A 26,289-nucleotide genomic window follows, 5' to 3' on the forward strand; every position below is an offset into this window, starting at 1 on the left:
GGTGGGTAGTAAAATGGGACTATCATTTCATAAAATTGACATAGGTTACAGGTTCGAAAGAAATGCAGATAAAAAGTCCTAAAACAAGATCTGTGGAGCTGGAGGCTGTAGAAGGTAAGACAAATTATGGCCAGCTACTGGAATTAGTGCAAACCTTTGTACCATGGTTTTCAGAGAACAGCCTAGAACATGATGCTTATTCGTAAAAACAATATTCAAATGCGTGGTGTTAAAACTGTAACAAAAGAGCTACAATTTCAGTGTTGACAACTAATAGACTGGCATTGTGTGTAATTTTAAAGTGGTGGGGGCTTGGATACTTGCAAAGAGTGACATAGTAAAACACTGGGTGTTAAAATGAGAATCTTCAAATCAAGTTTAACCAATACCCTACTACAAAATGAAGACAGTTCTCCCCTATAGGAACAAGTATCATACCTGCTACAGACAGATCACAATCCAGCTACTTAAATATACCAAGAGGCTGTATAAATTTGGAATAAAGGATGTATTTAATTCTGCAGGTAGTTCTCTTTGAAATGATTTGCTCCTACGCAGTTTTTAGGATTTCACTAGCAACATTGCATGTGTTGCTGATTTAATTATAGTTCATGACTCTTGACCCCATTATGCATTTGTTATAAACACCCTCCTTAATTCTGTCATGTGGCAAAGAGAATTACTGTTTTTAGCATATTTGTGTCATTTTGTCCTAAAACCTACACATATGTCACAGTTCTGACAAAGCGGTTTTATGCAGACAGTAAGATTAACTTCTTCAGCACAGAAAAATCTGGTAGAAACCCTTTATGTGAAAACAGGAACTATAAGTACAAGACACAATATAAAATGCTGCTTAGTGCTAGCTGAAAACTGGTGGGAGTGGTCCTCATACTGATTGTATGGACAATTCATTTCAACCATAATGCTTTTCTTCCTAATACATAGATACATTTGTTTAGAGTATGGAGACATTTCCTTTTAGGAAACTTAATAGCAGTTTAGAGTAAGAAATGCTTTTCAAACTTGCTATTTTTTTAATATAAGAAACTATGGTCGTGCTATGCCCCAATCAACATATTTATTTGGGAATAATCTGTAGTTCCTGGAGTTTTATTTAAGAAGTCAAGAGGCAAAACATTTCTGTTGTAAGTAATCCATTTTCTAAGAGTGAACCATATGAATTTCATTTGAGAACTGTAGTGACAGACTTCTGAAGTAGCAATACTTGTTCTGTATTCATATTTTTTGTAATAATTCAAACTTTAGGGTGGTGATTTCTTTAAGCTGTTTCTTGATTTTCTTGAGCAGTGATACTACATTGTTTTTACATAATACAGCAAATGACATTTTCCACCTGTGAGATTTGAGGTTTCTATCTCTTTCCTAGAATTCTTCTTCGTATTTAGAGCAAAATACAACATGAGTGCCCCCCCAACTTTGCCTTAGCTTTAATTTAAATGTCCCTGCTGCACAAAATATTTTTAATTATTGAACTGCTCTATACCAGAAGAACAGTAGTGCTGTTTGCTTTGTTTATTAAACTATTTTAATACAGGAAGCCCTACTAAATCCATTGGGGACAGCTTGTCACACAGCAGCAACAAAGCCATTAATAAAACTGCAGAGAATGATTTTTTTTTTTGCAAGTATGTACAACACTGTTCCAGGAAACAAAATAAAGTCTAGCAAAATCATTTCCCTGCAGAGTGTAAAGCAAATATAAGCAGGTGTAAGATTAAATAATTTGAGTGCATTGTTTTTGCTGTTTTACTGTTTCTACTTTTAATAACTAAAAGCTATGGTGGCTTAGGAAAGGTGCTTCATGGTCTTATTAAAAGCAGTAAGCACAATTAAATGGGCTACCAAGTAACAGACTGGAACCTATGTAGTTTACAAGAGCTACAGCTTGGGAGTATAAATCTGAGCCAATATGTAATGGATGTACCAGGCTCACCTACTGTAAAATTCAGAAAATAACTTGGATGGACTGTGTAGTGATTTGAATAAAACGCAAATGAATTTTTGTTTTCACAACACGTATTTTCTGTTTTCTACTCTAGACTGCAAAGAAAATATATAAGCAGACTTTTTCTAGTTATAGTATAGTTTTGTAGCTACTAAATAATATAGGTATACGATTATACTTGGATCAAAAGAACAGTGTTTATTTTCCATGATCTACCACAGTACTTTGTGACTATTTTATGCCACAGAAAAGTCCAAGATGAAAAAGAAAACTGAACTCTTTTTGAAACAGGTTCAAATTCTGTCTTCAAAACTGCATACAATAAGCTACCAGATGGGAAGCATTTATATGGAGTAGCTGGATGCGTAATATAAAAGGGCTTGTATGCACGCCACATTTTGGTTTGTCGCATACCGCATGTGTTCCCATCTCTGAGAATCACAACCCCTTGCCTCATTATCCCATAGGGAAAACAACCTTGTAGAATGCTAGAGAGTGATGATTGGAGCTCATCTACAAGCTACATCTCTGCCTAGGCAATGATCACATATCCAGGAAAACCAATCTCTATTAAAGTTTTAGATGTCTAAATAAAGAAAAAATAACCACATCCCTAAGCTATTCTGAGTCAGTGTATGTGTCAAAGTAATAATATTCCCCAATGCTTAACACCTTCATCTATATATGTATATGTATATATATATATATATATATATATATATATATATATGTATATATGTGTGTGTGTGTGTGTGTGTGTGTGTGTGTATATATATATATATATATATATATATATAAACATATATATATATTATATATATATATATATATATATATATATATATATCTTTAATTCATATACATACGCATAATTTTTTATATATTTCTCTGCTTTTGCTGTTTTGTAGCTATTGCCCCAAATTAATTGTTAAAATCAATGGTATCAGTTGTTAACCTTCATTCTGCAGACACTTGAGTTTAAATACAGCTTCCACAACATGCGGTTCCATGTTTAAGAAAACTCTTTTTCAAACTACTAAATGTAACAAATCAGACAATGTAATTAATGTCTTTAAGAGTCTATACTTTTTCTTCAAGTGAGGATTTTTAAACTATGTTTTCCATTTTCATCCATACTATGCAGAGTTCTGTGCTTGCAGATTGTTATAAAACTAAATAAAAGCTGTACTGTTGTATGTTGCTCTGTATTTGGGACCCAAAATTGTGTTATCAGAATGAAATTAAAGTAGTTCATTCTGTTGGACTGCTTCTGGGACTGACATTTTTAATAACTAACATTACAATGTAAGTCTGTTTCCAAAGGGAATTAAAGCTATACCTGTTGAATGACATCCATGCAATCTAACCGTATGAGCCACGCATTTCCATACTTTTTAAACCAAACTTTTCCAGGCATACCCTTCTTTCACATTAATATCTGTACAACATAATAAAATACCCCATAAAACAGTCTTATGTGATAGGACAAATTCAGCAGCAATGGACTTCCCTATATGCAAGCAAATCTGGTATAACAACAAAAATACCCCCACCCACAGTGATTCTGGCGAGCTTCAGGCAATGATAGCTCAACCAGCACCATGTCCTATAATTATAATAATATAGTAATGGAATCCCACTCTATTGTAATGCCTGAGGTGCGAAGATTTTTTTTGTGATTCTCTTGCAGGAATGAAGATGGAGCATAGGACAGAGATGCAGTGTAGCTTAAAGATCATGTTCAAAGATGGGAAATGGAATTCCACACCCACATTATGTTTCTGCCCTTTGTGAATTTAGTGGCTTTTTACAGCTTATCTTCACATAAAACAGTACATTTATGGGGTCTATATCACTTCGTCAAAACGGCAGAAGTTCAAACACCATATGTTTGAACTTCTAACCTTGAAGTACAAAACCATCGAAGGCTTAGAACAGCGATTTTTTTTTCCCAGGGAAAAAATCACTGTTCCAAGAAACACACACACAACACAAGCACACCAAAAAAACAGCAATCCACACACATACACTTAAAATCCTACATCTAACCCTACACTAAACTGTACATACACTATCTATCCACTTACCTTAACCCAAACCTAACCCTGAGGTCTGTCACTATCGCACAGTCACCTGATCCGCATCCTAACCCTAACTCACCTATCCCGCCCTAACCCAAAAGTCTGTCACTATCGCTCACCCACCTCACCCGCACCCTAACCCTAACTCACCTAACCTGCACCCTAACCCTAACGTCCACACAATCGCACACTTACCTGAACGTGAACCCGTAACTTTCCACTACAGTGCTGATAATCACAAATCCACAGAAACGGCCCACCGAATTCTTTCCCTGGGAAAGAATTTGTTGTTCTGCGGCTTTGCGATAACCAGTTTTCGAACTTCACAGTTCGAACATATGGTGTTTGAACTGCTGAAGTTTCAACTTACTGATAGGAACCCCATTTATGTGAAAAGAAGACTTTTATTTAACTTCTACAGCTTTTTCCATATTTATAGCATGTGAACGGCATAATGTATTCAGGTTGAAGAACACTCAGCTTTTGCAATGCACAGAACAAGGCATTCAGCTGACAGTGATGTGCACAGCAAAACAAAAAAAAAGTCAGAGAACAAAACAAACACCTTGACAAGATGAATATTTAAAAATGGTTGCTTTATTCATTAAATATTAAATACCCCAGCAAAAGAAATATTTAATGAATTTTTTAGCTTTGCATTTTAAATTTTATTTATCTAGTATTTTCTGTACAATAATATAGATTTACCTGCAACTGGATAAGGTGTATGCAAATGTAAAACTTGCCTATAAAGCAGTACCTTATCCAAATCTGGGTAACTCAGACCATCTGGCCAGCATGCTGCTTCCTGCATACACACCACTGCTGAAAAGAGACAAACCTACAACCAAACAAGTAAGGATATGGCGATATGGCCTGAGGAAACAGTCCTGGCACTACAGGACTGCTTTGAATGTATGAACTGGTCAGTGTTTAGAGATGCAGCTGTAATGTACCACCATATTGACCTGGAGGAGTATACGGCATCTGTAATGGCCTATATTCCAAAATGTGTTGATGACATAACAGTCATCGAATGTATCACTATGCACACTAATCAGAAACCCTGGCTATCTGGTGAAGTATATGAGCTCCTAAAGGCAGGAAATGCTGCATTTAAATCAAAAGATAAAGATGCCCTAAGAGTGGCCAGAGCAAATCTAAGTAGAGGTATAAAGGAGGCTATGGATGTAAAATTCAGGGACACTTCTCTGACCAAAGGGACTCCAGACATCTCTGGCAAGGCATTCAAGCCGTAACCGCCTACAGGCCTGCATCCTCCCAATGTGATGACAACACAGAATTTTTTAACAAACTAAACACTTACTTCAGAAGATTTGATATGGACAGCAACACTGTGCCAAATAAGCTCCCTGTCGAACAGGGTAAGGAGGTGCTATATCTAAGAACATCTGATGTTCTGAAGACCCTGAGGTGAGTAAACCCAAGAGAAGCAGCTGGTCCTGGTAATATTATGGGAAGGTTTCAAAGGGACTGTGCTACTCTACTGTCCACTGTACTAACAGATATATTCAACACATCCCTGCAACTAGTCATTGTACCTAGTTGCTTCAAAAATACCAAAATCCAAAATATCACTAACTGACAAGCTTAAATGATTACCGGGCAGTTGCTCCTACATCAACAGTAATGAAGTGTTTTGAGTGGCTGATTAAGAACCATATCTCTTCAAGCCTACCTGCAACAATGGATTCATTACAGTTTGCTTATAGATCTAACCGCTGCATGTCTGATGCAATAGCTATAGCAATTCATGAATCCTTGGCGTATCTAGAAAATAAGAATTACTATGTCAGAATGTTGTTCTTTGATTTTAGTTCCACCTTTAATACTGTCATCTCCCAGAATCTGATACTGAAGCTGATCCAGCTGGGCATCAACACTCTCTATGTAACTGGATATTCGACTTTGTCATCAAGAGACCCCAAAAATTATGTGTGGGAAATAACAGTTCAATCAGTATTACACTGAGCACAGGTGTCCTTCAGGGCTGTGTCCTGAGCTCTCTGCTGTTCACCATGTTGATGCACAACTGCATGGCCAGGCATGATCCCAACAAAATTATCAAGTTCACAGATGATACCACTGTCATACGTCTTGTCAGAAATGGTGAGGCAACAGACTACAGGGATGAAGTAGAGCATCTGATAGGCTGGTGAAACAGTGACAATCTGGGCTTAAATGTAAGCAAGACCAAAGAATTAATAGTGGACTTCAGGAGGACTCAGGAAATACATCAACCTCTGAAAAGTAATGGGGTGGCAGTGGAAAAAGTCAAAAACACCAAATACCTAGAGGTGCACATCTCAGATGACTTGTCCTGGTTGACTCATATTAGCCACACAGTGAAGAAGGCACAACAACATCTGCACTTCTTATGGAAACGGAGGAAGGCAAACCTGTCTCAGTGCATCCTCAAAGCCTTCTACATTGGGACCATTGAGAGCATCCTCTCAAATAACATCAGAGTTTGGTATGGTAATTGCAAAGCATTTCACCACAAGGCTCTCCTGAGGGAAGTGAGGACAGCAGAAAAGGTTAAAGGTTATTGGTTCCTCTCTCCCATCCATGTATGATCTGCACTAGACTTGATGTGTGGGAAGTGATAGGAAAATAATCAACGATCCCACTCATCCTGCCCATGGCATGTACTTCAGCCTTTCCTCGGGCAAGCAGTGTCACAGCTTACACTGCAAACCATCTAGACTGAACAGGAGCTTCCCTCTATTTATAAGGCTGTGCTGAACTTGAATCCCAGGCATGACAGTAAATAATTAGACCAATATGCCACATGCTATGAAGTATCAGCTATAGTAATCACTCTGGCAATTTGTTTTTATAACTTGTACAACTAGCCTGATTTCTTATGCTACTATTTCCTGAATGTGCAATAGTCAGGAGTAAGTCACCACTCCATACATGTGCATATGAACATCAGAATATATCACACAACAACTGATGAAGTGCAGTCATAGTCTTGCAATACCTGTTAGTATAATACTATCTAATGTCTTCCTGTCCAATTGTATTAATTTGTTGTGTTGTTAATATTTTAATTATTACTGTATGTGCATTAGTCTTACTGTCATTCAAACTATGTGTTTATTGTTATGTCTTACACAGGGAAGAAAGCAACATAATTCTGTTCAGCTTGCACTGCTGTGTATATCTGATTGACAATAAAGTTTACTTTGACTACTTTGACTTGACTTTGACTTTGAACTACTGTTGCCCATGCATGGCAACGTATCAGATCACATGCACGAGAATGAAGTACAGCACGCATGCTAAAATGCTTTTATTTTATTTATTTATTTTACTTATTAAATTTATTTATTTGATGTTACTGAATAAATTATTGCCTATTCTTAATCTCTTCTGTAACTTTATTACGTGACTCACTATGTTTAGTTTGCTCTTGTTCCTACATTTTATATTTATTGGTGCTTTATCATTTGGCAGGGACATTGAATTTTCCCAAACTCTCATTATCTTATGGCCAAAAGGAGAATAAAGTCTCATCATCTTCAACGAGACCTGTGAGCTGAGAGTCGTAGTGCTGACAGCTGATACAGATGTCCTGTGGTCTTTATTATGCCTTTCCATGACACTTTTTTTGGCAATAATGTTCTAGCTATTGCCATACTACTGAAACCAATAACTCCTCCAAGGGAGGAGAGTGGGATAAATTCTACTTTTTGGGTCAGTGACAGAAAAACAAATTTGTAGGGACTGACAGTAAAAAGCAGAATCACAAAACTGATCACTGACATAAACAGCAAAACTTGAAACGCACTCAAACATTTTTATAGGCATTTTTGAGGTGGGTATTCACCACCCTACATCCCTGCTAGTCCTTTATTCTAGCTTCAGGATCACAGTACCACACTGTAAGATGATGTTAGTCCATAAATAGCAGTGATCACATGTTTATGATCTCACTGTAAACTGTAGATCACTAATGCTCACATTTTTGACAGGTAACCATTGTTTTGAACAGGTAGGTATGGGAACTTAAGAATAGCCGCATTGCAGTTTTTACATGGTGCTGGATGGGGATGCTATACTTCCAACATACTCTCCTTAGGTGGCTGACAACCATACTGCTAGACCTCCAATGCATGATTAGATGTGTCATTTCTGGTGCCATTGTTTAAACACAGTACTTGGCAGACCACAGCACTCTCTTTTACGTACGCACTGCTTCAATATATAAAATGCAGATTCTGACACACACTGTTTAATCATCAGACATAGCCACCTCACATACCCCCCTCCTTGTAGAGGGACTCTAAATGCCACTTACTCCCAATTCCCAGTAACCTTTTGCTTCTTCCAGTACCTAGGCTCCCTAATTCAGCCTGGCTCACTAGAGCAGCAGTCAGGTTTCTGTCTTTTATATGTTCACTGTAGCTTCCATCATACCCCATCTGTGAATCATTTTCCATATTTTTCAGGATTTTTGTGGCTTTTACCCACTGTCATCCCTCTGGTATTTTACAGTCTCATGCTACCCCCTTAAAGAAATGAGATACATTTTTATGGGCTGGTTTATCTTTAGACATAGTTAAAGAAGACACACACCTAAACTTCTTTCACATGCATTAGGGTATGACACCTTTCCTTTTCTTCATTATCTGAGATATATACACACACACACACACATATATATATATATATATATATATATATATATATATATATATTAACCTGTGACTATTGCTTTTTATTTGCTAGACTGGCATCTGTTATTGAATCTATTCCTTGAGATCGGACACTCAGATGCTCAAATGTTTGAGCACAGGAACATTGATCCCACAAGACTGAAACACAAAGCAATGAAAACAAACAAAACACACACACACACACACACACACACACACACACACACACACACACACACACACACACACACACACACACACACGCACACACACACAAAGACACACACACACACACACACACACACACACACTAATTATATGCACTAATTTCAAGGATCGCACAACAGCAGGGAAAAGGCAAATTCCCAATCCCTACTGTACTGCAATCTCACACAGATCGAATCCTGTAATATCTGAAACTAAGAGACATTAGTCTGTTAATCTAGCAAAACCAATGTTCCATATTCCAAACATTTGATCAAGTAAATTACAACCCTGTTACTACATAACATTGAAAGCTTGCTTTCAGTGGCAGGGTATATTTTTAGGATACTGTGATGTTTTATGTGTGCTATAAAAAGATGAGTGTTTTAAAGTCAATAACTTTCATGCTTTGGTCAGTAGTGAATCCTATCACAGACACAGACAGGATTTTGGACAAGTATTATGTTGTGGTTATTTCTCTTGTATGGAAAACTGCATGCTGGAGCATTACTGCCAGGTAAATTTCAGTCCTTTACAATGATGCAATTCCATTTTATTTTCCTTTGTTATATTCAGTGATAAAATGAAGTATCACATTCCGTAATGGTTACTTAGCCCACATGTCTAAGTTATGCTTATTGATTAGCTTGGAAATGTCCACAGCCTGTGCTACTAGGATAGATTGTCAGGATTTGAACAGGACAGAGGAGTCACCCAAAGTTTGTAATACTCATCATTTTAAGATGTTACGCTGGAACTGTGGCTCTGATTCATAACAGTAGAGTACCTGTAGAGCCCTAGTGATGGGAATGAGTGAATTAATGTAAAGGCAAAACCTTGGTACATTTAGAACTGTACTGATGGCTCTATTTTTATCATTTTAAATTCTACTTACATAAAATGTTCTAATGGGCCATTGTTTTAAAAATACCTTCACCTTGTCACCTCGTAAATGTGTATAAAAGCAGCAAAGATTTCTGTCAGAAAAGAAATCTGTTGGGTGGTGCAGTGGTGCTGTCACCTCATAGCAAGATGTTCTCCAGTTCGATTCTCAGTTGAGGTCCCTTCTGTGCAGAGTCAGCATGTCTTCCTTGTGTTCACATGGATTTCCTCTGGGTATTTCAGTTTCCTCCCACATTACAAAGACGTGTCTGGAGTCTGAGCCAGTGATCCACACAAAAGGTCTCCAAACAGACAAGGAAGCCGAGCCAATGACCCATACAAAAGATGTCCAAATAGACAAGGAATCCGAGCCAATGATCCACATCCTTTTGTGTGGATCATTGGCTCAGCTTCCTTGTCTGTTTGGAGACCTTTTGTGTGGATCATTGGCTCGGCTTCCTTGTCTGTTTGGAGACCTCTTGTGTGGATCATTGGCTCGGCTTCCTTGTTTGTTTGGAGACCTTTTGTGTTGATCATTGGCTTGGCTTGCTTGTCTGTTTGGAGTAATAGTTCGTCTGGAGTTGTGTTTTACATGTGTCTGGAGTGTTTCTCCCCAGGCCTCCAATGAAGGTATGCTGTGTCCCAGTTGAACTTTTCCAGTAAGTAAATGTTAAATAAATATAAATATGGCATTTAAAAATCTAATTACAGTATTCATGAGATAAGCAGGACAGCAGTTTGGGCTCAGCATCAACCAAATGGTGTTGTCTGAAAACCGTGATGCTTACTCCTTCCCCAAAAATGCAAGTGAGCAAATTATAAGTTAATAAAATAATGCTTTTATTGAAGTGTGAGCCTGAATATTTCCTTTCTTAAAAAGAAACACTTCCATTATGTGACAACAACTACACATATGACACTGATCTCTATCTTGTGAATGCATTTCATTGTTGTTAACATAGTAAATAAAACATGAGTAGTGGCTGCATTATCCCACTATAATCATACCTTCTTGTCATATTCTCAGAGTCTGGTTTACATGGTCTTATCCACGTCTGTTGTGCCTCACCCTTTAATATTACATTTTCGGTGCTGCTGGGATACCATTTATGAACAAATTGAAACACCACAGGGTTGTGACAGAATGATGAAGGGCCCTTTGCTGCACTTCTCCCACGTCACATTCTCTTTCTGTTTTTATGGCCAGCAGTACTATCTGTCTGATTTGTTCAGCATGCACTCGAGTGGGCATTAAGTGTTGTAACTGATTGCCTGTGCCTCTTTCTCTGTAATAGACTAGTAAGTGCTCTGAATAACTTTGGTATATAGAGAATATAGTAATCAACTGTGGTAGACCTCTGCACTGTTATTTAAGCTGTACTTTTTATGACATGGCAGCATGAAAAACATACACAAATAAGCTTTCATCCCAAGAAAGACAACAGGGCATAACTCAAAGATTTTTTTAAGGAGTCACGGCCTCTGTTTTATAAGAACTTTAGCAAAAGATATGTGATGTCACTATTATCCCTGTAAGTAAATGAACATCAGAAATGATCCCAAAGACAAAGCCACTTTACTTGCATAGAATAATGAGAACACTGTCTTTCACATATAAGAGTGCCAGCATCTATATGCCTGATTTCTTCCCTATAAACAAATCAGAGCATTGTGGTTTCTGTTCACTCCTGAAGTGAACTGTAGTACGTTGCTCTGTACTTGGAGAAATTCCAATGTTGACTCTCCGGAGCACTGTTAGAGGGCACAGCTATGGATTTTCACACTTCACAGTGGATGATGCACGTATGGCATCTTTGCATGCAGGCAAAGTCAATGTTAATATCTTATGTCACTTGCTTGGAAAACAATAAAATACTAGACAGCCTGGCTGTTTATATATTGCTCCTTATTTAACTTATTTGATTGTTTATTGATCAATTTAGTACTAAAGAAATCTGCTGGTCAACATATTCAGCTCCAATTTTACCCCTCTCTCCCTCATCCTTCTCCCAGAAAATATCATCAAACAAAACCCCTACAACTATCAAACCTCCTTAAAATTGCCACCTAACTTTGTTCTTCACAGATTGGACTTTGTTCATTTATTTGGTATAATAAAAGACAGGGGAAAAAACAAGAAAAAAGGAAGGACACTTGCTTGAGTAATAACTAAATGGAGAGGTACACAGTTTAAAACCTGTAAGTTACTTACTGGGTAGATTACAACATCTACATTGCATATAGAAAGCTGTTTTAACTGTTTATTATTTTGTTGCATTTCTTTCATTATGTTCATTTAAACTTTTAAGATGGAATTTACTCTGGTAGGAATTTGAGAATCACTTACAGTGAGCACCAGAGAAATACATGAAAATTTTACTAGCTCTAGTCAGATATTTGGCATACCACTCATCTGTATAACTTTTAGCAGAATGTCCAGATTTTGGCTTCATATTTGTGGTCCGTTTTTTTGTAAAGTTGTGTTTTTTTCTGGCAAAATAGTGGTAAATGGATTGAAGTTCAAAAATAATGACAGGCATTTGAGTTCCAGATTTCATATCCTTCACATAATTCATGCTAATGCAAACCCTGTTATTCTATCAACTTTCAATGTTTTTAAGAGCAATATTTAAAAGTTGTTCCTATTTTTGGGCCTTTGTCCCACTTTTGTTTGTGGCTTTGTCCATTTTTCTTGCACTAAGAGGTTGAGAGGTATGATATTTGGTGATTGATCACTTATGTTTAATGACATCAGAAGAGCAGAAAACATACTGTTTTAAGAAACAGTTTCCTTTTTTAAGTTGTAGTTACAGTGGTCAGAAATGGAACTTCTCCAAAATGTAGCAATTTTGAGTGGGAAAAAAGTACTCTGTATGGTGCAGGAATCATAACAAATTGTTGATTTGCACTGCATGTCTCTCTTCTTCTCTGCACACCTCCTTCTCTCTCTAAAAGATGGTTTGATTACTGTCAAAAATAAATATTACCTTGACAGTTGATAGTAATAGAGTGAGTCATGCATTCTTGTGCAGGCCATAGCCAATGTTGTTTGTCTTTTCACGGTTAGGGGTCGCCACAGTGGAACTCCGGTCCACTAATGATTGGCAGTAGATTTTTTTATGGTGCCGAGTTGCCAGCCCGACGCCCAGCCTTCAGCGAAGGCACACCCATTCATGCATGTCTTTCAGAGGCCAATCGACCGCGGGGAGGACATGCAAACTCCACACAGAAGGCACTCCAGCCATGAATCAAACAGGAGAACCTCTTGCTGTGAGGCAACAATGCTACTTCTGTACCACCACGGCTTGTGCAGACCATAGCCAATGTAATGTAACATTTATGTGTGGTACTGTCAGTAATAAAATGCTGAACAAAATAAGAAGACTCTTTGGGAATAAAGATGCTGCCTCACTACTCTACAGACCTGATGCACTGCTACCATATGCTGATGCCAACTGATCACCTGTTACAGACCGTCATTTCATTTCCTTCCTTTTAATTTCATCAATCTATCTACTTTTCATTTCTTAGATCTTTAGCCCCTCTTCACAGTTCATCACCTCTTTTTTCTGCTTTTGCTGTTTAGGTCTTTGAAAATATATTTCCGATGATATCAAAAGTATTTTGTGTCTGTTAACAAAAGTGTTTTTATTCTGAAGATTCTCCTGAAATATTCAAAATATTCAGAGACTCCTGTGGTACCAGTAGAGGACAGGAGGCCTTGGGACACATACATATACAGTCTATGAAATTTTACAGGTTTAAATGAACAGCACATACTTTAAATCTGTGTTGAGTTTGCATGTTCTCTTTCTGTAGGTGCTCCAGTTTTTTACCAAAAGTTATCGCTATTGACGGTCAGTTGATTATTATTATATACATTGTTTATCTTTGCCCTTGATGTCAAGGTGGTATATAAAAAGAGTCAGATCAGCACTGGACTTACTCAGATAATAAACAACAACAAAGATTTGCTGCTGTGTATGTCTCGTGAGTTTTTTGAAAGGTAGTCTGACTGTATAAAATATAAAGAGCATTCAAGGTGCATGACTTTCTCTTCTAAAGCAGATGGTTGGTTTGTTATTCAGCTGGATTTATGCAAAAGAGACTGCACTCATAAAAAGTGGCTCATTTTTGAGCCCTTAGAGGGAAAGGAACACTGGTATCCTGCAGAAGTTCCCTGCTCAATGCTCTATGACATGGCCTGGACATCAGCTCATGTAAAGTACAATGCAGTCGGCAAGCCTGGCATATCTGTAACTCACCGAAATACCATACGTGGAAGTTTGTTCATATTACCGTGATGTCATGATACACTAGGAAATGTCACATGATTAGGCGGACTCCCTCAGGCTGAATTCCACCTATAAAACTAGGAGCAATGTATGTGAAAGTCTCAGATCTGCAATATAATAAGATCAGCTGCGAGATGCAAAAACCCATGACCCATGAACAACTTAGAAGCAGATTCCAGTCTCATTAAATGTTTTGAAATGTATGTTAAATCTGTGCATTTGTGGAGCCTATTAAAATGTGTAATTTTGATGAGTTTGTTTCACTGTGGCAAATATATCTGTTCAGACTCTTTCTTATTTGGCTACAGTGGTATTTCTTTCAACATTTTATCTAATGTAATGTACATTGGTAGATTAATGACCTCTTTAGATCTTTTAAACTGAATTAATTTGAATTAAGTACCATATGAAGAGCTAATGTCACAACATACTCTTTCATAGTGGTTTTAAGTTCTAATCATGGTTCTGCGTGTCGCAATTACATAATATTTAAAAGATTTGCATTTATATCAGAAAAGACAGCGACAATTGGAAGACACCATTAAGGGATATATTACTACTTCATGACATATTTAAAATGAGCACAGCAGTAAAGTAATTTGAAGGCTCTAAGCACAAATAACTTAATTTCTTGAAAAAAAAACTAAACAATAGTGTCTGAATCCCTGATAATAATTACTGCGACAATGTTAAGACAAAGCCATGCAGCTGGGTCTGCAGATGACATGCAACAATATAGTACTGAAGGAAATGTACATGTTCAGTATAAGCCTTTGTTAGCAAAGAAAGCACAATTAGCATTGTGCTAAAATAATTTTACTCTCAGGCCAGATATGATTTCAGCTGTCATCTGTAAAGCTAGATGGCACACTATAAAATGGATGCTAACAATGAGGCTTATCACTGAAAAAAAAATAAATGCTGGCAACAAATGAAGAGAAAGTGAGGAATTATGCCACGCCACTGGCCTTTACTGCCATGTGCCACATATGCAAACCCCTGGCATAGTAAAACTGTTCTGCAGTTTTCTGTCTGTTAAGAATATTTGCTAAACATATAGCATATGTGCTGTGGGTACACCAGTTATTGACATGGCAGTGTTTCTTCCTAAAAGTCACTGATAATATTTTATAGGATTCTAAAATGAAGGTTAGACACAATTTTGTAGGTAGTGATAAATGAGGCATTCATTGAAGGATGGGGGAATTAAATATTTGAAGCATCTGTTTATTCACAGATTAGATGTAAATAATCTGTCAGGAGAAATGTGGTACAAGCTGACAGAACTTATAGGCATGCTGACTCTTCTGAATAGGGACACAGAGCAGTTTACTCAAAGCAGTTTATTCAAAGCGACTAAATTTCCAAGGAGTTAAGTTTGGAAGCTTTGACTTATGTAAACTGATGTGTTTGTACTGCTCTGCTGTATTTGATGGACATGTTGTTATTACCCATTTTGTAAGAGTGGTATTATAACATTTTACCTAAGTCACTGCTCATCAGTCTTACCTGGGATAAGCAGGTAAAGTTTACCCAGTTGGGAAATACATGAGGCATCCTCTGCAACGTAAGTCTCTGAGTTGCAGGTTCTCATGGTGTGACAACCTTACCTTATTTACCACAGGGTCGTGTTGCTCACTAACTCCTGTCACATGCCAAAAGTAGTCCCTGAATTCACAGTTAATCATTCTGTTAATCTCATTGCATTCTTTCCAGAACCTAAGTATAAGAGATAGTTGTAGTGCTTCATGTCCTGGATGGGAACTGGCATCTCAGGTACTGATTGGACAAAATGAAACTCTTCAGGAAAGCTAAAAGGCTTTTTATGTCCTATACATGGGCATAGACTGGTAAAGCTGTATCTAAGTAAACCATTGCACATTGGTTGTCCTCTAGTATTGTTTTTTTTTGTTACACCCACCATGGAAAAGTGAATCCAGGCAAGGCAAAGGCACATTCCAACAGGTCTTTTGCTTCTTCAGTGGTGTATTGTAAAGGAGTGGACTATAAAAGTATCCTAAAGGCAGCAACTTAGATCTGTGTTCACTATAAGCTGGATGCCTTTTCTAAATCTAGAGCAGGCTTTGTTAAGACCATTCTCCAGGGACTCCTGGACCCTTATCCTTTCTCCTCCCAGGTATGTGGGCCAAAAATAATAAAGTAATTTAAGAATACATGGGGAAGCTGTAAAGTAGTTCTGATAAGGGGGCAGAAAATACAATGATATAAGAAACAACAATTAAGAGCTTAAACCATGTCACAGAGTGTGTACAGAATGTATGGAGTGGGAGTAGGGATGCACTCCTTACTTGCCACTAGAGAACATTTCTCTGTTTTACACCTGCTACCCTTGTTTACTTCTTATCTGATCTTTCTCTGTCATGAGATGAAACATGGTATCTTGACTGAAGATGCAAGCTGACATATTTGAAGGAAAGCTTTGCAACATAATTTGACTTCAGAGCAGCAGAACACAACATTTACTTGCTTTAGTGAGCTACACAGCCTGCAGCTGTTACACTGAAAAGCATGCCTTCTATACTTTTTGAGGGATGTTCTATAGAGTAGAATGAAGAGAAATTAATCCACTAGCTATATACTAGAATTCCCACATCCTTCATTTCTATTTGAGTTTCAGTGGAGCAAGCACATTGAGCATATGGTATCATGAATGAAGAGGGATTCACCTGGTGTTGTATCTCCCAGGCATTGCTACAGCAAATAAGCTATGTAAGTAATCGGGGGAAAATGACCTGCTAATTTAACCATATTAAAGGGAATTAAATTCCATATGCAGAGTCAAGGAAATTAAAGTAGACTGGAATACTTAATTATGAGTACAAGAAAATGTAGAAGAGCTTTAAGTTAAATGAACATTAAGAAACAAACTGAATTACATTTTCTCTGTCAGTAGAACACCTACTTATTTTACAGCACCTTTGATATGGAAAACTTGTGTTCCATTTAAGGAACAGGAATTTTGTGCAGTGCATTTTCTGCTGATGTACTAGAGTCTTCCTCTAGGTTACCCCAATCTTTACCCATAAAAACCAGCAGGAATCTCTTTTAGCTCTATAAGTTATTTCAAACAACTCTTTTCTTGCTATAAATCTCACTATCCTTAATTATTATTCTAATCCCTCACCCCTTTAAAACTACCCCACTAGTGATTTTTCTTTCCCTTTATAAATTCAACATAAAACTACCCTTCTAGTAAGCTTTTTCTTTCTTAACTTTTAATCTATTTCAATAGTTACAAAACGTGTGTGTGTGTGTGTGTGTGTGTGTGTGTGTGTGTGTGAGTGAGTGTTTGCGTGTATGTATATATCTATATATATATATATATATATATAGTAAATTACTCTTTTTTTTCTCTCTGATGTTTTAACTTCCCACAATTTATTAGTCTGTTTCTCAATTTGTTTATTGTACTGTATTGTACCGTAATTTCTGTAAATTCTTGTAAAATACTTTGTGAATCATAATGCAATTGTGGGGCTTTTCTCCCTGGTCCTCCACTGAAAATGTGCACCTGACCCAGCCGGACCTTCTCAGTCAACAAATGACATTAAATAAATAAATAAATATGTGCAATGATTTATTCTTTTGCCATGTTTTTAAGTTCTTCATATTACAGAACTATCATGCTTTAAATTGCAGATGCTTCTAGATATTTTCTGCAATCTGATGACTTCAGTTGAATGCTAAGAAATACTCTGTCGTTAAACATTTAATATACTTTTTCATAAAAAGATTTGGTAAAATGAACCGGTGAATCACATTTGTTACCATTTCTCTCATCTTAGAGAACATTGTTAGTTATTAGATTGTAAATGTCTTTATCAGCACCTTGGACAGTTCTATAGTATTAAAGAGGCTATGTGCATGAGCTTACTGAGAAATTTTGTATACGTTTTAATGCAAATTATTTTTCATATAAAGTTATAACAGCATTTCAGTTAGATTGGTCCAACAGTGAGATGCAGTATTTGTACACCTTTCGCACATTAGGTGCCAGTAACATGAACAGCATGCAGCCAAGTTAAGCTTCTCAGTGAAACAAGAAAGACATGCAGTAACTGTGAAAGAAACTGTGAAAATAAATCCTCAAATTTGGGGCTTGACTGTGTTCATCGTGTGATTTTTAAGAATTTCTGAACATTCTTGCTAAAGAGATCTCATCACCTGCAGGAGTTAGTTACCTATAGCAACTAAGCACAGCAACAACTTCAACCTCTAGCATAATATCTGTGTGTAAGGAAAGAGCACATAAATATATTCTAGGCAATATATGTTGGGGTTGTGTGAAACTTAGTCCTAAACTGTTTTGGGAGTTTGGCACAGCAGATAATGTTACTTTGAACTACATAAGGACATAACTGTATGTTTCGGTTTTAGTGTCAATTTTGCGCAAATCACAGTCTTTTTCATAATTCTGTGAACATTCATTTCTCTATAGCAACTGTTGGAATAGGCACAGACATGCCACACACCTCACTGATCAAATGAAAAGTAAAAGTTATGAAATTCACATAGTAATCGTATTACCATCAATACAGAGTAGCCCATATTACTATTTATGCCCATGTTTCTTCTATCATTGTCATAACATTTCTGACTTGAGCTGCACCCTATTCCTCACAGACTCCAAAGTTAACATGTAAACACTGCTATCTGAATGCTATGGGGAAGCCTTTACATGTGTTACACCTTCAGAGATCCTTTCTGTTCCTGCATCAGCTGCTATTTTCAGCATGTAAAAAATGGAATAAGTAATAAAGTACATGGGACAGCTGTTTCACTACACTGATATGCTTTATCTTAAGACACAGAGAAACATTTTAGCCAATAACCCCAACAAAAGTGACAATTAAACCCTGTACTTTTTGTTTGAAAAAGAATATTATCACCATAATACTAACCCAACCTTTTCATGTTTATGTCTTTTATTATTTTATTATGTTTTATTGTATTTTGCTTACGAATAAAACATGTTAACAAAAATGTTGAAAATAGTACATCATATATACAATTAGACTGGCATATGCATAAAGCCCATATAGTGTGTTTGACTATGATTTTTTCATGCACGTCATTCATAAGTAATTCATTTTGTGCTGAAACAGCATGCAAAACTATAATATTTTAAATGCTACCAGTGCAGACTGTGTACAAATCTTCTGTTCAACTGTGAGGAATTTGTTCCAGGTCATACAGACTGCATGCACAATGTATAGACATCTGTGTTGACTTAATATACCATACACATAACATTTGTGGAGCTGTGATCATTAGCGATGAATAATGAAGCTATACTTGAAATGCTGCAACCACTAATGCTGAACATAGCTTCAACAGAAAGACAACTTTGATCTAGGAGACATTGGTCATTCGTACTGTTTAAAGAACAGCTGCCATGTAAAGCATTCCTCAGATTGTTTATTAGACTTATTCTAGTGTTACAACTCCACCTATTCAGTAGCTTCATTGAAAACTCTCATTAACACACTTCACACAACAATCACAAGGCAATACACATTGCCATGCTTAATGCAGGCAGTAGGCTTAACAAACTGGCACATGCCATGACATCCTGGCCATTAGTCAAAGTCAAAGTAAACTTTATTGTCACTTTGATTCACACAAGTGCGAACTGAGTGAAATTACATTTGTTTGAACTCGATGTGTATACAATACATAGACTACATTTAACATGATGATAATACACAAAATTCTACAGACACAGACAAACACAACAATAATAAATATATGAGTCAAAGAGAGTGGTATATCTTGCCCAGAGCGTGGAGTGCCCCTGCTTCTGTATTGGAAAAACTAATTGTAAGCTAAGGGAGAGGGTGTACAGACATGAATATAGTTTAAGAAACCACACTATGGCTTGTGCATTGGCCAGCCATAATCAGAATAATCCAGGTCACATTTGTAAGTACATGGTAGTTGACCAAGTTAAACCAGACACTGCTTCTGTTGTATGGAAAGCCTTCTACATGGCCCACCTCATAAGTAAGGGTATCTCACCCAGGAACAAGGAGGTTATAACATCCCTCTATTCTTCCCTTATAAGGTCCATTATTGAGTACAAAGACCCTTTCGGGATGTACCTGGCAAAGCACTTGCAGCAGCTGGAGAGCCCACAGAGGTTCCTCACCAGGATAATCCAGGCCCTCAAACATCTACCATACACAGATAGGCTAAATGCCCTATCCCACTACTCAGTTTCATGCAGACTCCTCAGAGCTGAATTCTGTCTGGCATACAAGGTGATCACAGACCCCACCTTGATGGGACTGCTGCATATCCGCAAGTCAAGCTCCACTCGAGTAACCCGCACATGTGGCTTCACCCTGGTCTGTGACATCAACAAGACTTCCTGGCAGGACAGATCTATGTCCCAGAGACTCCCCTATCTATGGAATAGGCTCTCTCTCCACATCAAGCAGAGTACCTCTTTACCCCTTTTTAAGCACAACCTGGATAACTGGATGTGAAACAGAAAATACACCCCTGGGATTCCACCCGTGTCCCTGCTGGACAGGGGCATCGGGTGCTGATTTGTCTAAACATGGGCTAAACTTTTGGCTAGGCTTACAAGGGACTCAGGGCTGATGCCCTAGTAACCTCCTATGATCCTATGATTAGGGAAGGGTTTAACCCACTTACTCTGGAGAAGGAGATGACCTGGCAGCTAGTACTTGATATAAACACTTGGCCGGGACTTAATGAATACATTTCAGTTACTTGTGTACTTAAGTTGGAATCTTAAACAAGATGAAGTGGCCGGGATGAATTATTATTATTATTAGTATTATTATTATTATGTTTTTAAGAATATTTGAATGACAGTAAAAATATAACAATACATGCAAAGGATTATTTGATAGTTGGCTGTTTCAGCTAGTTAGAATTGTGATTTTTTTTCTTTAACTTTATTTTATATGAACAAGATGCTGGTTTGTATGCAATTGTATCTAATAGTCAATATTATTGTTGTGTTATTAGGAGGGCAGGTGAAGTATAACACTTATAAGCTTGTATATATATATATATATATATATATATATATATATATATATATATATATATAGATAGATAGATAGATATCTAAAAAAATGGTTAATCTATTGTTTCTATTGTATAAAAGTAAATTGCTAGTTTTATGTGAGTGAAATACTCCTGTCTTTTTAAAAATGTATGTGGAATCTTGTGTGTGTGTGTGGGGGGGGGGGCACTTGAATGGTTTAATCTATAACTATTTAAGTTTGGTTTTGTATTAGTTTTTATTCTGATGAAGTCGTGATTTGATGACAAAAGCGCTTAATGGCGTGTTTTAATACTTAAAATAAATGTGGATTTGTGTTCCGGACAGGTTATATTTTTGGAGCCTTTAGTTTCTGTTTGTTTCCTGGTTTGTGGTGGTTTGTTTTCTACATGGCAGCAGGAAAGACTGGAAGATCACAGGATCTGTTCACACAACAGAAATAAACTGGTTCAACTGATGATATTGGCAATCTTACTCTCCTAACTGAGCAACTTACTAGGAGAGTTGATTTTTGTAACACAGAATAATGGCAGTTTGCAAGGAGAATGGGCTCAGCAAACTGGGAATTTAACAGCAGTGTGTTTGAACAACATTCCTGCATGTTTGGAAGGTTATGGTAAAAGGAATGGTTTGGTGGACACATGGTGTGTGCAGCAGAAAGCCCTCCCAACAGGACAAGGTAATGGGTTTGAAAGTGACTTTTTGCCTGGAAACAGTAATGTGGAAAGGAGTTTTAATCAGTGGCAGAGACAGGATTTTCAGGGATCCTGGGGTTGAACAAGCGGAGGTCTCAATATGGAGCCCGACGCCACAATGTTTACCAGGGAAGTAGAGGTTACCGATCGTGGAAGAGGAAATAACACCAGAGGTTGGTAATGAGAATGTAACTATTGTTTTAAATGATAAAGGGGATTTAAGGTTTTTAATTATTTAGGTGTTAACATGGATACAAGTATTGCAAATGTGTTATCTAGAGGGATGACTTTCATACCCACATCCCACTCACAACTTCCAACTATTCTTACAAATTTAAAACTGTTTTTAAGGAAAATGAATTTTAGGTAGTTATTTGATGGCAATAATGGTGACAACCAGGAATTTAGAGTCCCAAGTATCTACAGCCCACCCCTGCATCCCACTCTGGTCACTTTCAAGAAGATATGTTACCTAGATAATAAATAAATTATTTTTTTAGTGCTAATAGGAAGTGTTTTATTCAGTATAATTTGAATAAGGAAGAAAGGGACATTTTGGATTTTTTGAAATCCGAACATACAGGATTATGAAACCTGATAAGGGGGGTGGGGTTGTAATTATGGGAATGGAAGATTATAATAATAGGGCTTTGAAAATCCTTGGGACTAATACGTATGAGGAGGTTTCATTAAATGAGATGAATGGGGCATATAGGAGGATTCATGGACAGACTAATGATTTATTTATTGATGGAAGAATGCATTTGGAATTGTATAACTATATAAATTTAACTCATCCCTTAGTCCAGGTATGTTTTGGAGTTCCTAAGATTTTTAAGATTCATAAGAATATTTATGATCCACCACTTAGGCCCATCGTTGATGGAAGAAATTCCATTACCTCAGCTTGTGCAAATGATAGAAGCTGAAGCTGAATATTTATTGATAGAGACTAATTTGTGCAGGGAGTCAGGGGATTTTTTTGGGAGGATAAGATTTCTTATTTATATCCCCCCACTGACATTATGGTAGATGAAAAAAGAAAAGACTTATATAATGACATCATCCATCATACATGGGTGTCCTGGTGGGTATGTGATTTTGTTAGTATCAATGTTCTTATGTTTAATGTATAATATTTAGAAGAAGTTAGAATTAATTTTAATATTAATATTTTTAATATTCAATATCATTATTTAAGAAGGGTTCCACATGTGTAGGTGTGTGTGTGTCATGTGAAGGTGTGTTAACTAGATGAGTTGTATTTCAGTAGGTGTTTAAAGCTAGTATTTGGTTTGGGTAGAAGGTTTATTTTTGATACTACATTGATACATGTATTATTTGATACACTTATTGGAAGGGTACACTTATGGATTTGGATATGGATTTGTGGAATATATTAATAACTCCACCCATTTGAATGAATCCCAACTTGAAAGTATTTCTATTTTTAACTATTTGGATGTATTATTAATAATAGACATAAATACAGATCCTGAACAGCTCATTAAAGTAACGTACAAGTACATACTACTTCATTACACAAAACTACTGAGGGCGGGCAGTATCCCAGTTTATGAAAAGGTAGGCGTGTGATGGTATTGGTAAACAATGGTTTGATGGATTGGGAATTAGATGGTGTGGTTTTGAGAATTAAATTTTTTGGGATGATGTTTTGGTACGGGTCAGCTGTGTTGATGTGATCACTGTCACATGGTGGGGATGGAGGGTTGTACTGGAGGTACAGTACAGGTGATGATGTCACATGATAGTGGGTGATAGCCAGATATGACTTTTTTCTTTCAGATAATTTTCAATTTGGTTTTAATTTAACGCAATTTTTTTTTTAGTTTCTTTAAGAACAGACAAGTTGTGTAGGTTTTTTTACTTGAAGAATTTTTCTTTGGTGGGAAGAATTTTTTAAAATTTAAAGAACTACAATGTGGTAATAGTATTAGTAGTAGCCTATATGTGATATGAAAATGTACATAATGTATAGATGAGGTAGGAAAAAGGCTTGATGCATGCAGTCAGTGTTTATTATTGGGTATGCCATTTCATTTTAATTATAGAAAGGTGTTATATTTGTAATATAAGAGTTGTTATTGGATATATTGCTGATATATTGTGTGCTGAGTGCCCTGGAGCTGCTATTTTCACTAAGTGGGAATACATCTTACTTAATAAATTGAAGTTACTGTTAACAAAAATGAAATGGTGGGTATGGTATTATATTATTATTATGATGATTATATGAATATTTTTAAGTATATTTATAATTATAATTATAATATAATTTTTGTAAAAAGTTATAATGATAATTATATTAAAAAGGATGTTAGAACTGAAAGTTAGTATTCTTAATTTTATTTTGGTAATTTTTAAAGGATGAAGAAGACTTAATTTATTCTGTGTTATTATATTATTGTTTCTATATTAGGTTGTGTATTTTAGTGTAACACTTATTATTATTAATATATATATATATATATATATATATTTCAAAAATGGTTAATCTATTGTTTCTTTTGTATACAAGTACATTGCTAGCTTTATGTGAGTGAAATGCTCATGTCTTTTTAAAAATATATGTGGAACCTTCTGTGTGTGTGTGGGGGGGCACTTGAATTGTTTAATCTTTTAACTATTTAAGTTTGGTTTTGTATTTTTTTTTTATTCTGATGAAGTCATGATTGGACGATGAAAGCGGTTAATGGTGTGTTTTAATACTTAAAATAAACGTGGATTTGTGTTCTGGACAGCCTGTCGCCTTTTATGTATTTTGGAGCTTTAGTTTGTGTTTGTTTCCTGCCTTTTACTGAGCATAGCTTCAACAGAAAGCCAACCTTGATCAAGGAGACATTGATCATTCGTACTGTTTAAAGAACAGCTGCCATGTAAAACATTCCTCAGATTGTTTATTAGACTTATTCTAGTGTTACAACTCCACCTATTCAACTCTCACTAACACACTTCACACAACAATCACAAGGCAATACACATTGCCATGTTTAATGCAGGCAGTAGGCTTAACAAGCTGAAACATGTCATGACATCCTGGCCATTAGTCAAAGTAAACGTTATTGTCACTTCGATTGACACAAGTGCGAACAGAGTGAAATTAAGTTTCTTCGGGCTCAATGTGCATACAATACCTAGACTACATTTAACACAATGATAATACACAAAATCCTGTAGACACATACAACAAACACAGCAATAATAAATACTTGATTTAACAGATTGTCACTCATTACTAGAGTATTGGCATATTTTCACTTGAAAAACTACACTTAAGCTATTGATTTAAGATCTACATTTATGTTGCACAGTAAGACAGTTCAGTTTGATTTGCTGTCTGGATGCAGGTAAGACCTTGTTACATATTGCACTGTATCGACTTTTCAATATTGTTGGATTAGTCCCTTAATGTCCAGTGTGAAGTGTACTGTACCTAGAGTTCAGTAACTTGATGGCTAGTGGAAAGAGGCTGTTTCTGAGTCTCATGGTTTTGCAGTGTATGCATCGAAAGTGCCTTCCTGATGTTAAATGTGAGAACAGCTTGTGAGTAGGATAAGTGCTATCCCTGGTTATTTTCCTTGCCCTGTTGAGACATCTGGACATGTGCAGGTCTTATATGGATGTGAGGGAGTTCCTTATAATCCTTCTCTCAGCCACTTTCACTACCCTCTGGAGGGACTGGTGCTCAGAAGCAGAGCATGCCATACTGTAAAGCTGTTTGTCAGTATACTTTCGATGGTGGCCCTGTAGAAGGTTGTGAGAGCCGTTGATGGTAGGTTTGCTCTTCTCAACCTTCACGAGAAGTGAAGCCATTGATGCACCTTCTTAATGATGGCATTTGTGTTGGCTGACCATGTCATGTCTTCTGCAATATGCACCCCCAGAAATGTTGTGCTTTTTACTCTCTCAACTGTTTCTTCATTGATTACGAGTGGAAAGTGCTCTCTGTTGCTCTTCCTGTAGTCCACAATTATTTATTTGGTCTTATTGACATTTAGTGCAAGACTATTGCTACAACACCAATTTATGAACTGATTCACCTCCTCTCTGTACCCTGCCTCATCACTATTCCTGATGAGGCCCACAACTGTCGTATCATCTACAAATTTGATGATATGGTTTGAGCTGTGCTTGGCAGTACAGTCATGGGTTAGTATGGTGAAAAGCAGGGGGCTTAGGACACATCCCTGTGGGACTCCAGTTTGCAGGGTGATGCATTTCTGCTTGGATTTAAGGAGACTTCCTATGCTCCAACCTCCCTTTCCCTCTCATGAGCTTTGGTATTCTCCCTCATTATGAATACTGTAACATGGGAATAGAAGGACATAGAATAGTTGTGTAAAATCTTAACCATAACCATAGATGTCCTTTTCCATCTTGCAGTATTCTATCCCACC

The sequence above is a fragment of the Protopterus annectens genome, chromosome 8.part0 (assembly GCF_019279795.1).
Source record: "Protopterus annectens isolate FY-2018-M chromosome 8.part0, PAN1.0, whole genome shotgun sequence".
NCBI lineage: Eukaryota > Metazoa > Chordata > Ceratodontiformes > Protopteridae > Protopterus > Protopterus annectens.